Below are 15,119 nucleotides of genomic sequence, written 5' to 3'. Positions count from 1 at the left end.
AAAAAATTTAAGAATAAGTTTAACAAGATCAATTCTTTTATAATTGGAACGCTTGCTCTCAGACTTGAAAAATAGCATTTAAAAAGGTGTTCATGGTCTGTGACTATCATTTGTAAAATGAAAACGAAGTTTCCTGCCTGAAGGCTCAGCTGAAAATGATGTCTTTGAAGAGACTTTTCACTCGAAAGACTCTCATGGCACCTGTACAGCACGTTTTCTCTAATATCACTATCCTAGTCACTGCTCCACTTTAAATGAACAGAACAGAAATGTGTCAAACACCAGAGTTCTGACCTCTACTTTGTCTTTATCAAAATTGCCATTCTAAAAATTTCTACAGATTAGTATAATGTGCTTTGCGACTTTTTGGAATTTGACAGGCCCTATGTTACTGCTGGTTAGTTGTGTACTTTACTCAAACCATTTAGGATTTTCAGCCTCAGTTCTTCACCTGTCAGATGAGATAATAACTCATTCTTTATAGTTTTTGAAGGATTAAAATGCTAATGTTTATTGACATTTTTCTATGTGCTGGTGTGGCAGCTGGACTCCAAAGCTGACCAGCAGTTAGACCTGTCTCCTATAACTGACAGCCTTTAGCAGTCCCAACCCACGGTGAATGAGACTCGTCCTTGCAGTTAACTCTGACCTAATTAACACTGTGAAAGGCAGGTCGCAGTGAAGACAATCTTTTAGGAAACAGACCCTCAGCAAAAGCCATGGGGTAATTCTGTGAGTGCCCCTGGCACAATAAGACCAAATAACAGGAAAGCATTTGGAAAAAGGGAGAAATAAAACTTGATGTAGCAAAGGCAGCAAAAATAGCACTGTACCAGGTCTTGACCTAAACCTTGAGAAAGCCGGGAAGCCTTGGCCTTTGTGTTTCCAAAAGCCTCAGGCTGTCATACAAGAAGTCTGCCTCCCCTACTGCAGAAATCATCTATAGAGACAGGGACATCAGGTTGTGGGGAGCAAAGGTCTTGGGAGCACGTGAAGAGACTGAGGGACCAGCCCATCCTGAAAGCTGCACAGGGTTCTGGTGGGTGTAGACTCGCAGCCACTCCACGAAGGTCCCAGGTAGATGGACCTCACCTGTTACCTGACTGCAGCTTCATTATAGATCCAACCAAGAACAGCCGAGGAAGAGTGTAACTCAGCACCAGGCAGCCCATCATGTTGTGTAGAAATGGGATTGCTGTGGTTTTACTCAATAAATGCTGTGAGAGTTTATTGTGAAACTAAAAATCCAGCTCCGTACTTAGCAGGTATTTCTTCCTTCTCTTTGTATTCCTTTTTCTCCTGCAGGAGTTCTAGCTCATAGCAACCAGGAGTGGTCCTCTCCTGGTCCTGCTTGTACACCTTTTGTAGAGAGCCTACTTTTGCTCACAGCCTCAGGGAATAACTCTGTTCATGAGTCCAAGATTATTTTTCTAGTTGTGCCCTTTTACCAGCACCACTATGATGAAACTGCACCCATGACAACTTTCTTTGCCTTAAAGAACTCGTCACAATCATTAAGTTTCTCTATTTAAGGAGTTCTATAACAATCAGTATAAATTTTAAGGCATTTTGCTTTCTAGTGCCACTTACCTATCAACTTTTATTTTTGTCACTTCCCAGCATGCTTTCTTCTCTCCCACCAGTAGGTCTACTCAACATTCTTTAAACAACTACATTTTTGTGTTTGCTGATGTAGTGCTGTCAACTTTCCTCTCAACTTTCTTTTATCTTTTAAGTATTTATCATTCCTGCAGTTTTAAATTGAGCCTCATGTCTTCTGTGAATTCTTTTCTTTTTGTTTGTTTGTTTTTTTAAAACAAGCTCTCACTATGTAGTCCAGCCTAACTTGAATTCATTATTTAGCTTAGGCTGGCTCCTAGTCAGTAATCTTCCTGCCTCAGCCTCCTGATTGCTGGGATTACAGGCCTGCGCCAACATGCCCAGCATATGAACTATTTTCTAATGCCTCTTTTATTGCTTTTTTCATGTGTGTGCTTCTATAGGATTGTTGGCACCATTTATACCTCCTCAAATATTATATATTGAAAAATGGGTATGTGTTATTGGCTACAAATCATTCTAATTGCAGATTGGTTTAATATTGAAAATATTCTTGACATTATCATACCCATCTCATGAGCATAGTACCATTTAAGAAAATGTTTGGAAATTGGAAATAGTAGTTTCATCTGACTTATGCACAAAGCATAAGTAGGTAGAGAACAGGAAAAGCTCTCTTTCAAGGGGAAGGTAAAGATCTTGACAAATTCTTCTGCAATGCAAATAGCACTGAAATTTGTAAATTCTGGAAGTCATAATAAGATTGAGGAGGAAAGTAAAAGCTACTTTTACTATGATTTATATTTTCGTAAAATGAAATTGGCAGTTGTTAAGAGAATAAAGGAGTGTGTTTGGTGGTAGGTGGTGTTTAGGCACATAAACGTGGTATCAGCAAAGAATTAGGAAGTTAGAGCGATCATTAGATCAAGTGAAAGATGCAAAGCACCTGAATAAGAGCAGTAGGAATGAGATGGGAGAGACCAAGAAGCTTATGAGGGTATCTTAGGGAGCAGAATTTTCTGAATGTGATGACCATGTGGCTAAAAGAGAGTCTATATGACTCCTAGATTTCTGATTTGGAGAAAGGTGGCACCTACCCCAAGATAAGGAGCACAGGATGCAAAGCAATCAAACAAAAGAAGACGACTAATTCCTCTTTCAGATGTCCTGCACTGACATCCATTTGTAGGATATAGAAATGGGGGTATGTGGAAGTTTGTGGAAATGCAGGTTTGAAGCTCCAGAGAGACACTTCTGTCTTAAGGATCTGGACTTCACTATCATTACCATATATGTAGTAAAGGAAATCTATACAAGAAAGACTTTCACAGAGAGTTTGGACTGAAAGCAGATCACTGAAGGTTATTAAAATTTGAATATGGGTGAGGGAGAGAAACATTTGAAGGATATTGATTGCATGTGGTCGGGAGAGACAGTGATGATATATAAGGCAGGAGAAGTCACTTGCAAGAACTGGGTTGCAGGTAGGAGTTAAATATCCATCAAGAACAAAAGAAGATTTGACTTACAACACACAATAGATTTGATTTGATGACAGAGGGGACTTTATCAAAAGTACAATATTATCCTGGAGACTAAGAGGGAATGGAGAGGGATAAGTAAAGTAGGGCTATAAAGGACATGAAAGAAGTAGGTTAGTAATAAATGCAAACATAATTCACTAGGAGTATTATTTATCTACATATTTTAAGATTATTTAAGAATGATTTGAGTCAACACATTTAAGAAAAAGAAACCTGTGGAGAGACAGAGACAGAGAAACAGAGAGATGGAGACAGAGACAGAGAGAGGATGAGAGACAGAAATCTATGGAACAATTTATAATTTCTAAAATTGCATCTCAACTCTTTCTTTGAATAACCTGCATTGAAGTTCATAGCATTTGAATAATTAACATTGATTGTTATCTTTTACACTTGTTATATGAAGAAAATTGTTCTAATGCAAACTTTGTCTTTTAGCCAAAATATTTGTTATTTATTTATTTATTTATTTATTTATTTTTTGGTACCAGGAATCGAACTCAGGACATTTCACTTGCCAGGCAGGTGCTTGTGCCACTGAGCTATGTTCCCTGTATGTTTTTTAAATGTATTTTTTTCTTTTGTTTTATTAGGTCAAGGAAGACAAGATCCCATGCAACCATAAAAAAATTTAAGGAAGCAAAGCCAATCTTTTTTTTGCTACATTTGATTTATTTTTACAACTACCCAGTGCTGAAACTAGATTGTTATAGTTTATTGGTCATTAGTGCAGATATGCAATTATAGTGGAATACATAGCTGTCAAATAAACTTGTAGGCACCACTAACAATGCTATATTGACTGTCCATATTGAAATCCAAGTAAATTGATGGAAAATGTAGAAATGACTAAAAAATAAATTCAATGGTGATTTAATTTAACATGAAATTTAATATTAATAATGACTAATACCTCAGGTTGCTCAGTAAAAGTAAAAATTTTACTGCTAAAAATGCTGACTGAAGAGATAATGCAAAAACTTGGAGCTATGAATATTTTCTTTTTGTCATATATTTTATGAAGAGTATAGTAAAATAGTTGCAATCATTTGTATCAGTGATCTGCAAAGGAGCATGTGTAAAAGAATTAGATTAATAAAAGAATTACCTGTGATGCTCTTGGCAGCTGGTGGAAATGTCAAGAGCTGAGGCCTAGTTGCATTGTCAGGAATGTGCCCTTGTAGGGAATACTGGGTGCTCACCCCTCTTCTTTACCGTTTTTTCACTTCCAACTGCCATGAGGTGAACAGCTTGCTCCACAGTGTGCTTGCTTCCCTGATGTACTGCCTCACCACAGGCCCAAAAGCGACGGGAACCTCTGGCCATGGACTGAAGCCTCTAACACTAGGAGGCAAAATAAACCTTTCCTTTTTATAAGTTGATTAACTTGGGGTATTTCATTACAGCTATTCACAGCTGACTAACACAATAGATTTTGACTGTAAACGGATTAAAGCAAACACTGTCATTCTTATAACATCCATTTTCATCAGACTGTATTAGCTAAGATCTATTGAACATCTACATACTGATCTCACCACTAGACACCTACAGTTCTTTCTTTCAATTTTCACAGTAACTTATAAAGTAGGAGTAGTAACTGGAACACAATCCCAAGTAACATATACTGGGAGAAAATCTGTTCTTCCAAGAAAAACGCAAAACTTTATAGTTTAAGCTTGGCTTTTGTTTTGTTAGGGGGGTTGCCTTTATTATATAAGTGTCTATTGCTCCTCCATTCCTATTAGTTTATCTGAGGGGGAAAAGTAAAAGGTATAGCATGAGGGTGATGTACCTGCTCTTTGTGCAGCCATGCAAATTATAAGGCAAATAAGAAATCAGATTATTGCAAATTGAAATAAATTGTTTTCGCCTTGAAACATATGTTTGTCTTTGGAAGGCAGGTGGTTTATGTGTGTGTGTGTGTATGTGTGTGTGTGTGTGTGTATGTGTGTGTGTGTGAGTTTGTATGGGAGTATGTGTGTATACTTTTAAGACTTGTATTGGGCAATTAAAATAACAAAATTATGAATTTAAATATCACATTTGTTGTATAACATTCAAAGTGGCCATAAATAAGATGCACCTACCCTTCCCAGACTCTTCTGTGCGACCACAATGCTTTGTGAGTGTGGCTTTAGACTGATGTTTGTCTCCACGTAGGAACTCAGAGTAAAAGCGACTGCTTGACCATTGAGTGATATATCTGGAGCACATTCAACTCCTACAAAGTGTTTCTCAAGGTGAAAAGAGGTAGAAGATAAAAGGTGAAAACTGTCTTTGAGAGAAGTATGCATATGAGATTTGATGGCACATCTCAGAAATGACATAACCTCAGAATCAGGGTAGGAATCCTTCTTGGAATAATGTGTGTACACTTTTATTTTCCTTACTCATATTTTGCATTTCCACGTATTCAAAGTCTTTTGATACATCTTTAGAGCTTTTTGTGGAAGAGTTCTGGACTGGCACTGTGTAATGGAAAGCTTCAAATAGAACTGGTGGGAATAATGGAGGAGATAATAATCAAAACACAGTTTCTAGAGCTGTGGTAAGTAATACTGCAGCCATTGGACACCTGTAGACCCTGGGAATTTGAACTATGGCTAACCAGCCGCACTTAAGATATGTTGAGAGTATAATATACACAAGAGCTAGGACAAAAAATAACAATAGATTACATTACTTTTAAATTTGTTTACTTGGTGAAATGCTTCATATTGGAGCATATTAGTGTAAATAATATATTTTTATTACAGTGGACATTTTAATTTTTAATGTAGCTACAAAAATGTATAACATGACATATATGACTAACATTATATTCTCTTAGACAATGATCTTCAGGACTGAAATTGGCAGGAAGCAAAGATTCATCTACAAAGGAACAGAGAAAAATGAAAAATTTCAGGTGAGCGGCAACTATGGCACAAAGACATGACAAATTATCTAAAAACCTTATTCTGCCTGCATATGCAATGAAGGGAGGTAATAGAGTTGAACACTGAATTGTGAGTATATAATTATTCAATTTTACAAACCAGTAAATGAAGTACAGACAAATGCAAATTGTAGAAACATATCCAAGATCAGGTGAATAATCTCCCTCTCAGCTAGTTCTGATATTTTATTGTATTTATGTTGGTAATGTTTCAGTCAATATTTATTTAATTATAAGATCGATCTCCTCTAATTATACAGGAAATAAAAAATAGTTTTCTAGCCTGCATTGCAGGAAAATATTGTTTTGCTACTGTGATTTGAGAAAAAAATCATTTCAAAGTTCTGCAAAACCTATGAAGGAGTTTCATAGACAAGATTGCTACTACCGGACTTAAATAAATCTCACTAACCGATATTGCAGCCATTAGACACAGGTGGTGGCTAGTGATTAAAGTTCAGCCTCCTTTTTCTTACCTCACAAATTCCCACGTCAATATTTATGGTTTACGCAGTCAGACATTTTGAAAGCATCTTAAAACATTTACCCTGCTAAAATGTAATACAACTTCCTCCCGAAGATTGAAAAACACAAGAGTTTAAAACATATCTATTTCATCATGTTTTAAAAGAATATTTAAATATATGTACACATTCAAACTATGCATGTTATTTTACAACTTGTTTATTCGTCTCTTAACATTTAAATTATAAACTTTTGTTCCCCTCTAAGTATTGTCCTGAAGCAGCTATTTTCCAATAGAGAGACTTTGCAGACCGCTATGAACACAGGTGAAAACAGAGGTGGGAGCCGCTAAGGGGCTGAGGATCATCTTGGGAATTATGTTACCTCAGTATAAATTAAGGAGACGGCTCTCCAGTACAGTAAATTTGGATCTATTTCACTTTAATATACACTTTTTAAAGATTATGAGATATTTCACTGCTGTGGTATATCATCGACATCATTTATTTAAACAATACATTTTTAAAGTAGATTAAAATTTGCCTCTTGTTTTTTTTGATACTATAAATAATAATGTGATAAATATTTAGTACATATTTTTATATATTTCAGGTTCTTTTGATAGAATATATGACATGTAACTGCACAGTAATAGTATTCTCTCTCATTACTTATTAAATGTCTTTCTTTAATGTTTTAGACATATCGCACTTATCAAAATGTAACTGTACCTTTCCATTTTACTGAAACATTTTTAATGTAGCTATCATAATTTATATGCTAATTCTATAGTCTGCAGTACTCTTTCACTGGCAGGTTTAGCACTGTTGACTTTATTCATAAAATAAACATCATTTCACATGTTTATTAGTTTTCTTGTGGAAAGTTCTGTTTATATTTTCACCTCATTTTTTTCTCAGTCATATCATCTTTACAGTTTTTTAATAAAGTAATAGTATGCTTTATTAATACTGCTACATATATTTTCCATGTTTTCTACTGCCTTTAAATGTAAACATTAAATTTTGTCTATTTGGTCAGGGATATAACTCAGTTGCACACCACCTGCCTGGCAAGCACAAGGTCACGAGTTAGATACCCGGTACAATAAATAAATAATAAATAAATACATAAATAAGTTTTGTCTGTCTGACATATAGATGGTCTAATTTATGTGCCTATAACTATCTCCACTTGGGTCCTTTGATGAACTCTTCAGTTTTCCATTGGTTTGGTATTTTTGCAAGTATGAATCTAAAAGATAAGCTTTAACTAATGTAAATATAAAAGAGAATGGAATGGATTTACATATTTTTTGTTAATTTTTTTTTTTTTTAGTGAACTAGCCATTTTTTTTTTTCTTCCAGATTAACTTTACACTTATGTTTTATAAGCTAAAAGTTTATGTCAGTTTGGGGGAATTTAAGTATATGTACTCTAGTACAACATTTCATAGTCCCTTGTTATGTGAAGTTACATTTTTTTTTTATGCCCTTGGCTTCAAAATTTTCTTCAATAAGTTACCACATTTTTAAAGCTTATTTGCATATGTGTATATGTGCATCTGTATAGGATAGATTCCAGTACATCAGCAATCATCAATTAGAATATAGGAAATAGGAAACTTTGTTATTTGTTAAAATTCTTTTAACTTGATTTTTTGTAATAATAAACTATCTGACCATAATAATATTTGTATCTCTTTATATACTAATTTTTATTTTAATTCTAACATAAACTAGCAAACCACTCCCTGACTGCATGAGGCTTTGCGGGGACATGCAGGACCAAACCATCACAATAGGTTACCCTCTTATCAACACAACTTACCAGAATAGTACATTTGTTACAATTAATGAACGAAGCTGACACTTCATAATCGTCCTAAGCCTATAGCTTTCCTTGAGGCTCACTCTGGTATTGGACACTTCAGAGGTTTGGACAAATGTGTAATACAATGTATATATCATACAGAAAATTTTCGTTATCCTAAAAGTCCTTTTGATTTTGTTTACTCATCCTTCTCAAAGTTCCAACTCTTGGCAACCACTAATATTTTTATTGCTTTCATAGTTTTGCCTTTGCCAGAATGTAGTATTCAGTGGTAACTTGGTTCATGAACATAATTTTTTCCATGATTCTGGGGAAGATGGCTGCATTTGTGTTTGTGCAGGGGAGATTGCTGTGGTTGTGTTCCTCAAGCAAAGTTCACCAATGGAAGCAAACTTTTCACAAATGCTTCAAAATTTTCACGAACAGAAGTGTTTGTGAACTGAGATATTACTGTAATTGGATTGTAGGCTATTCAGATTGGTTTCCTGCACTTCTGAACATGCATTTAAGATTCCTCCATGTCATTTCATGGTTTGAGAGCTCATCTGTTTTTAGCACTGAATAATATTCCATTATGGACCATGTCTGTTTACCTACTTACTGACTTCTTGATTGATTCCAAGTTTCAGCTACAATTAATAGAGTTGCTTCAAACATCTGCATGTAGCTTTGTTTTTGTGGACATAGTTTTAGACCATTTTAAACAAATACTAAAGATTTTGGTGCCTGTATGCTCTAATAAGAGTGTTTCATTTTAAGAAATATCTTGTTTTTTAGAGTAACATTTTGCATGTACAACAGCAATGAATGAGAATTCCTGGTACACCACATCATTGCCAAAATTGGGCATAACAAGTGTTCAAGATTAAAGTCATTCACATGTGTGTGGAGCAGTATTCGCTTTTGTTTGAATGTGCACTTTTCTGATGACATGTGGTATGGAACTTTTTTGTGTGTGCTGATTTGCCATCTGTATATCCTTTTTTTAAATGAGGTTTCTGTTAAGATATTTGACTCATTTTTTAAAAAATGGGTTGCTTATTATCTTGTTGAATTTTAAGAGTTCATTGCACATTGTGGATCCTATACAATGACTTTTACAAATATTTTTTACAAGTATTTTCTTCCAGTCTCTGGCTTGTCTTCTCATTCACTTTAATTTGTCTTTTGGATAAGAATTTTTTTAAATTTTTTAAAAAATTCATTTCATCAATGATATTTTTCATGAATCACGTCTTTGATGTAATCTTTTTTATCATGTCAGCTAAAACTTTATTTTGTGGTTGCTCTAGAATTTTCAGAGAACACTGAAAATGAATCTAATTTCACATCCAGATAACACTATACACTTCTCAGGCAATATAATAATTTATGTTAAGATAATCTTAATCTTTCCCTTATATTGCTCATATCATTACTGTCAAACATTTCCTTTGTTTATAGTTGTATACAAGTGTGGAATGCTATATAATATAGAAATTAGTATTCATAATTCAATATGTTTTTTCTGTTACTGTTTTGAATAAAATATTATCTATTGAATTAATTAAGCATAAGGAACAGTACTATTTTAATTTTTACTTCACATTTCCCTTTTTCTATGTACCTCCTTTTTCTGTGGGTTCAAGTTTCTGACCTATACCGATTTTCTTCTTTCTGATTCATTTTTAACATTTCCCCTTAACATTTCAAGTTTGGCTTGTTGAGAAAGTCTTGTTTTCTCCTTATTTTTGAAGACTATTTTCATAGAGTAAGAATTCTAGGTTTTGTTTCCTTTTCATTTTAAATTTTATACTCACATTTCTTCTACTTACAGTTTCTGAGAGGACTTCAGAAGTGATTTCAGGGCTGGGAGTACAGCTCAGTGGCACAAGTGCCTGCCTAGCAAGCGCAAGGTCCTGAGTTTGATTCCCAGTGCCACCAAAAAAAGAGATAAAATACAAATATATTTATCAGATGTAATTTCAGTCTTTGTTTCTCATTTTCTGAGGTTGGAAGGTGTTATGCGTAGGTATAATGAGGTTTTGTTTTGTTTTGTTTCAATTCCTTTCATTTTATTTTCTCGTGTTTGCTTTTATCCTTTGTGTTCTCTGAGCTACCTGGTCTGTGTTATCTAGTATCAAGTTGGGGAAATTTTTGGTTATTATTGTTTCAAATATTGCATCTCTTTATTCCTATTTTTTCCCACCATGTATTCACATTTTACATATTCTGTTTTGCAGCTGTCAAGGGGTTCTGTGTATTAGTTCCTTTTTTATTTGTTTGCTTTGTTTTTGGACTTTGTTCTCCTTGCTCTTCAGACTTTGAGGTTTCTCCTAAGACCTCTTCGAGCTTAGAGATACTTTTCCCTCTATGTCCTATCAAATGTATTCTTTATTTCTCTCACAGTGTTTTTATCTCTAGAATTTCTGTGTCACAAGCATTCCTTAAAATTTTCATTGCTTTCCTTATACTGCTCATTTGTTCTTACATGTTTTCAACTTTATCCATTACAACCAATACCATATTAATTAAAGCTGTATTAAATCACTAACTGATACTTACAACATTACAGCCATATATGTTTCAAGTGTTTGTCTTATCTCTTTATATTGTGGTGTTTATTTGCCATTTGGAATGGTTTGTAATTTTTTAGTGACAGATAGATATGTGATAAATGGGTTATTAGTAAGTTGAGGGGAGAGTACTATATTTCTATGATTAGAACTATTTTCGTGAGCCTAAGCTTTGCTTTCAAACTGTGAATTTTTCAAGTATTTCTCAGCCTCAGTCTCTTAAGTGAACAGAAGGCTAGAGTGTTTTGCAGTTAGGAACATTTCTTTTCCTACATAAAAGACTAGAGGTGACTGGAACTGGATATCTGCCTTCCACCAGGTCGACTGGGTTCTGTTAATAGCCCAGCAAGTTAGGTATATGGCTAAATAGTTTCTCTTGAAAATAGACATTTTTTTAGAAACAGTGAGTGTTCTGCTGTATTTAAAAAATTACGGCTTTTATCTTTCTACTGCCAGAAGTACAAGGAGGCATTTCTCGTATATTTATTATGAGAATCTGGTTATGCACTTGAAAGTAACACAAACTGTGGGTGATGCCCTTTTACTGGGTGGTTTTTAAGTCTCAGAGGTGTCCACTCCAGCTTCAACAATTCCTCAGTTGCAGTTCAGGTTTTCCTGCAAAGAAGTTTCTATTCATTAGCCTTTGCTTTGTATTTGCTTGTCACTCCACTCTTGAGGTCAGTGATTTTCCCTGTGTTATCATTTCTCTTATGGATTTCAGAAAAGTGAGATTTTTTTCATCCTGCTCAGGTTTTTACTTGTTTTTAGGACGGAGTGTTGATTTTTAAGCACCTTACATGCAGAAATAGGAATTGAACATCCCAGTTTAGCTAGTTTTTAAAGCATTATTTAAGGTTTTATTTTAATTCTTTGGCATAAACTGTAACTTATTTGCATACTACTTTTTTGAGATAAATCCTGATCATTTACTTGCTTTGAAATTGTCTTCAGTGTTTTCAGAATTATAAATTTTAGACAAAGATTACTTTTGCCATATTTATTGTCTTTGTTCTATGTGTTTATTTGCCTCGTAAGTTTCCTTGTGTCTTATTGTGAGAGTGGTCTTTATAAATATTCTAAAGGCTGCTTTGAAAGAAAGTAATCTCTCAGAACACAGGTCTTAATAAAAAATAGATCTATTAAAATGAAACTTGTTAACTATTCAGAGCATTACTTTTATTGTTAGCATTTCTTGCCATATCTGTTTCCCCTAATCCAAAAAAATCTCATTTTTCATCTCAATTCATATTCTTATAATTTCATCATTTATATCTTGCTTCATGTGTTCTACATTTTACTGGATTTTAGCAGCCTAAAATTATTCAGTAATTTTAGAGAATTATTTGCTGTGTTTTACCCGACATTTTCCCTGTTGAGCACTTCCTCTCCTTCTTCCTCACGTAGACATTTTTCTATCTTCTCATAGCTGCATATTAATACTTCTGGGTATTAAAGTGCTGTACAATATGTTTTTCAGATTCTTCTTAAGCTGTACTCTGTTCACTTGGATTAAGTGAGATTCACCTTCTCAGATTCCTCATCAGAAGGCTGAGATGTGTAACATCAATTCACTATTCTGCATCCTAAAAGAATGCAAAGACATTCAAGGCAATCGATATTTCTGGCAAGGTTGAGTTGTGTGTGTGTGTGGGGGTGAGGTTAGGAAATTCTATCCATTTTACAACAGAATATTTGTTAACTTAGTGAGGCTGTAATTATCTGGCTTTAAGCATAGCTTCACACTGAGCATTTAGGAACTAAAGTTTTCCTGTAGTGAATATCTAGTCCTGTTAGATCCTCTTTTATTAGGGTAACAAGACCTAAAGGTCCTATTATTTTGACTTCTTGGATGCCCCTGAAATATTTACATATGTTTATATATATTTCAATGTCTTTTGTGCACAGTTTTAACTTTTTCCGTGGAGGATTTACCTCTTAGCAGAATCCCTGTTCTATATCTGTACATTTTTTTTGCAAATATTTCTAAACATTTTGGTGTAGATAAGAAATTGGAACTCCATTTAAATGAACATAGGAACATATGACAAATATAGTCAGAGGGACATGAGTATTTGACAATTTTGTAGTTCATAAGTTTGAACATAAAATATTCGAAGAATAGATGATTATATTTTTTCAAGGATTTTATATATATAGAATCAATTCTCTTAACTGATCTGCTTTTACCAATGATGACTGCACTTCTCCAGGGTTCTCCATTCCTTCTGTAACAGATGTAATTGATTGATGGCTATAGTATTCTAGTTGCTTATGGCTTGTGATCTAATTTTGAATGTTTACCCTTTATGTGTGTACATCTAATAGGTATTAATCCGTTTCACTTCACCTTCCAAACATGTAAATATTATTATATTTTCAATTAGAAAATTAATTAAACATCAATCAAATTACAAAAATAGAAATATGAAAATATTCGTTTCTTTTATGAAAACTATTTAGTTTCACTTTGGAAAAGTTAAATGAAGGGAAATTGAATTCAGTGGAGTTGAAACCATGTAAATTATGAAAATTTTTTCTAAAATTTTGTATTTAGATAAAACTAAGATTTTAGGAATAACAGGTTTTGTTACACACAAAAGATGACTAGAATCCCAATTAGTAGATTTATACTCAAAGGAAAGGAAGTGTCCTTATGATAAAATACTGATGAAACATTGTAGATTTACATGTTCTATGTTAAGGAATATTTCTGTCATTTTTATGATTGTACCATTTCAATAGTTTTCAATTGCTTGAATGAATTTTTTCTCATTCTATTTTTGCTTCATTTTATAAAATGTCATTAATTTCATTTATTAGTTACACTCCTCTTCTTGTTTCATTTTTTCCACATATTTTCTATATTATTTATTCCCTAGTTCAACTTTCTTTGCTCTTTAATAGTCAAAGCCTTGAAATAGACAAATTATTTTGATGACAAATAATACCAAGTACCACGGCCCCCTACAGTGCATTTTTTTTGTTTAAATTAGAACAATTGAATAAAAAGAATCTCATTTCTTATTATGGACAGTGTAAAGTATACTTTTTAGAAGCAGGATGATAGAGTGATTAAGGGAATATGTTGAAGGTCAAGTTATCTGGATAAAATACTGTAGTGTTACATCTTTAACTGAGTGACTGGGGTCAATTTATTGTAGTTGTCTGTGCCTCTTTCAGTCTCCCTCTGTCTAGAATGGAAAAAGATATATTGTCTATTTCATATGACTCTCATAAATATTAAATAAGTTAATATAGGTTAAGACTTTTGCAATCCTGTGTCATTTTCATTAGTTCACTGCCATCTACAAGTGTCCTAGGACACGAAATTCTGTGTTCAGATTTTAACAATTAAACATAAAACTTACAGTGCCCACAGTGTTTCTTCTTTATATGCACAATTAGCAATCACATTTTTGATATGTTTGTTAACATCTTTGAAAGTCACAAATGTGTGCATGTTAAATAGGGGAGAAAATTAACGACAAAGGAGTACTTTATATGTAGAAAGCTGTCAGGGAGGTTGCTGAATCAACATTTTTGGGGTGGAGGACTCAGTGGCTGGATTAGCAAATGCAGCAGTTCAGCAGTTCAATTCATACCTGACAGGCTTCAAAGACTGTATGCAAATAGAAGTCCCAGTGACAAGGATCACTAATGTGAGTTTGTTGCAAGGATCTGTTCTCCTATCCATTCTTCCTCATGATTATTTTAGTAGCTTAACAGCATGCAACTGCTTAATCCACTCTTAGAGCAAATATTAAATGACCTTACTCTTGCATGTAAAATAAGACCTCTACCCTCTTCAAAATGCTCTTTGCTTAGTTGATATGCTAAGGTTGGTACAACAGGTAGAGATGCAGGAAAGCTGGATAGACACAAAACAGCCATTTTCATCCAGAGGCTTAATGGGACTAATCATTCTTGACTTTGGTGTTGCATACTTGTTCATGAATTGACGATGGGTATTTCTCCTTGGATCATCAGTAATGAAGTGTGTATGTGTGTATGTCCTGGAGGGAACTAAAAGGAGAGTATTCAATCCACACTAAGGCGATCAAAGCTAACTGGATTTCTCTAACCGGAGAATTTCACATAAGCTCTAAGTAATGTTATACATAATCAGATGACTAAGAATCATTTCACTGTTACTCATAGTCAAAGTTTCTTATGAGCTGGTAGGACCTGACTGAGGGGACTTGTTCATGTTTATCCCACATT

Source organism: Chinchilla lanigera, unplaced genomic scaffold (genome assembly GCF_000276665.1).
Source record: "Chinchilla lanigera isolate Chin_1 unplaced genomic scaffold, ChiLan1.0 scaffold00035, whole genome shotgun sequence".
NCBI lineage: Eukaryota > Metazoa > Chordata > Mammalia > Rodentia > Chinchillidae > Chinchilla > Chinchilla lanigera.
The sequence above is the reverse complement of the archived record's forward strand: the minus strand, read 5'-3'. Positions refer to the sequence as shown.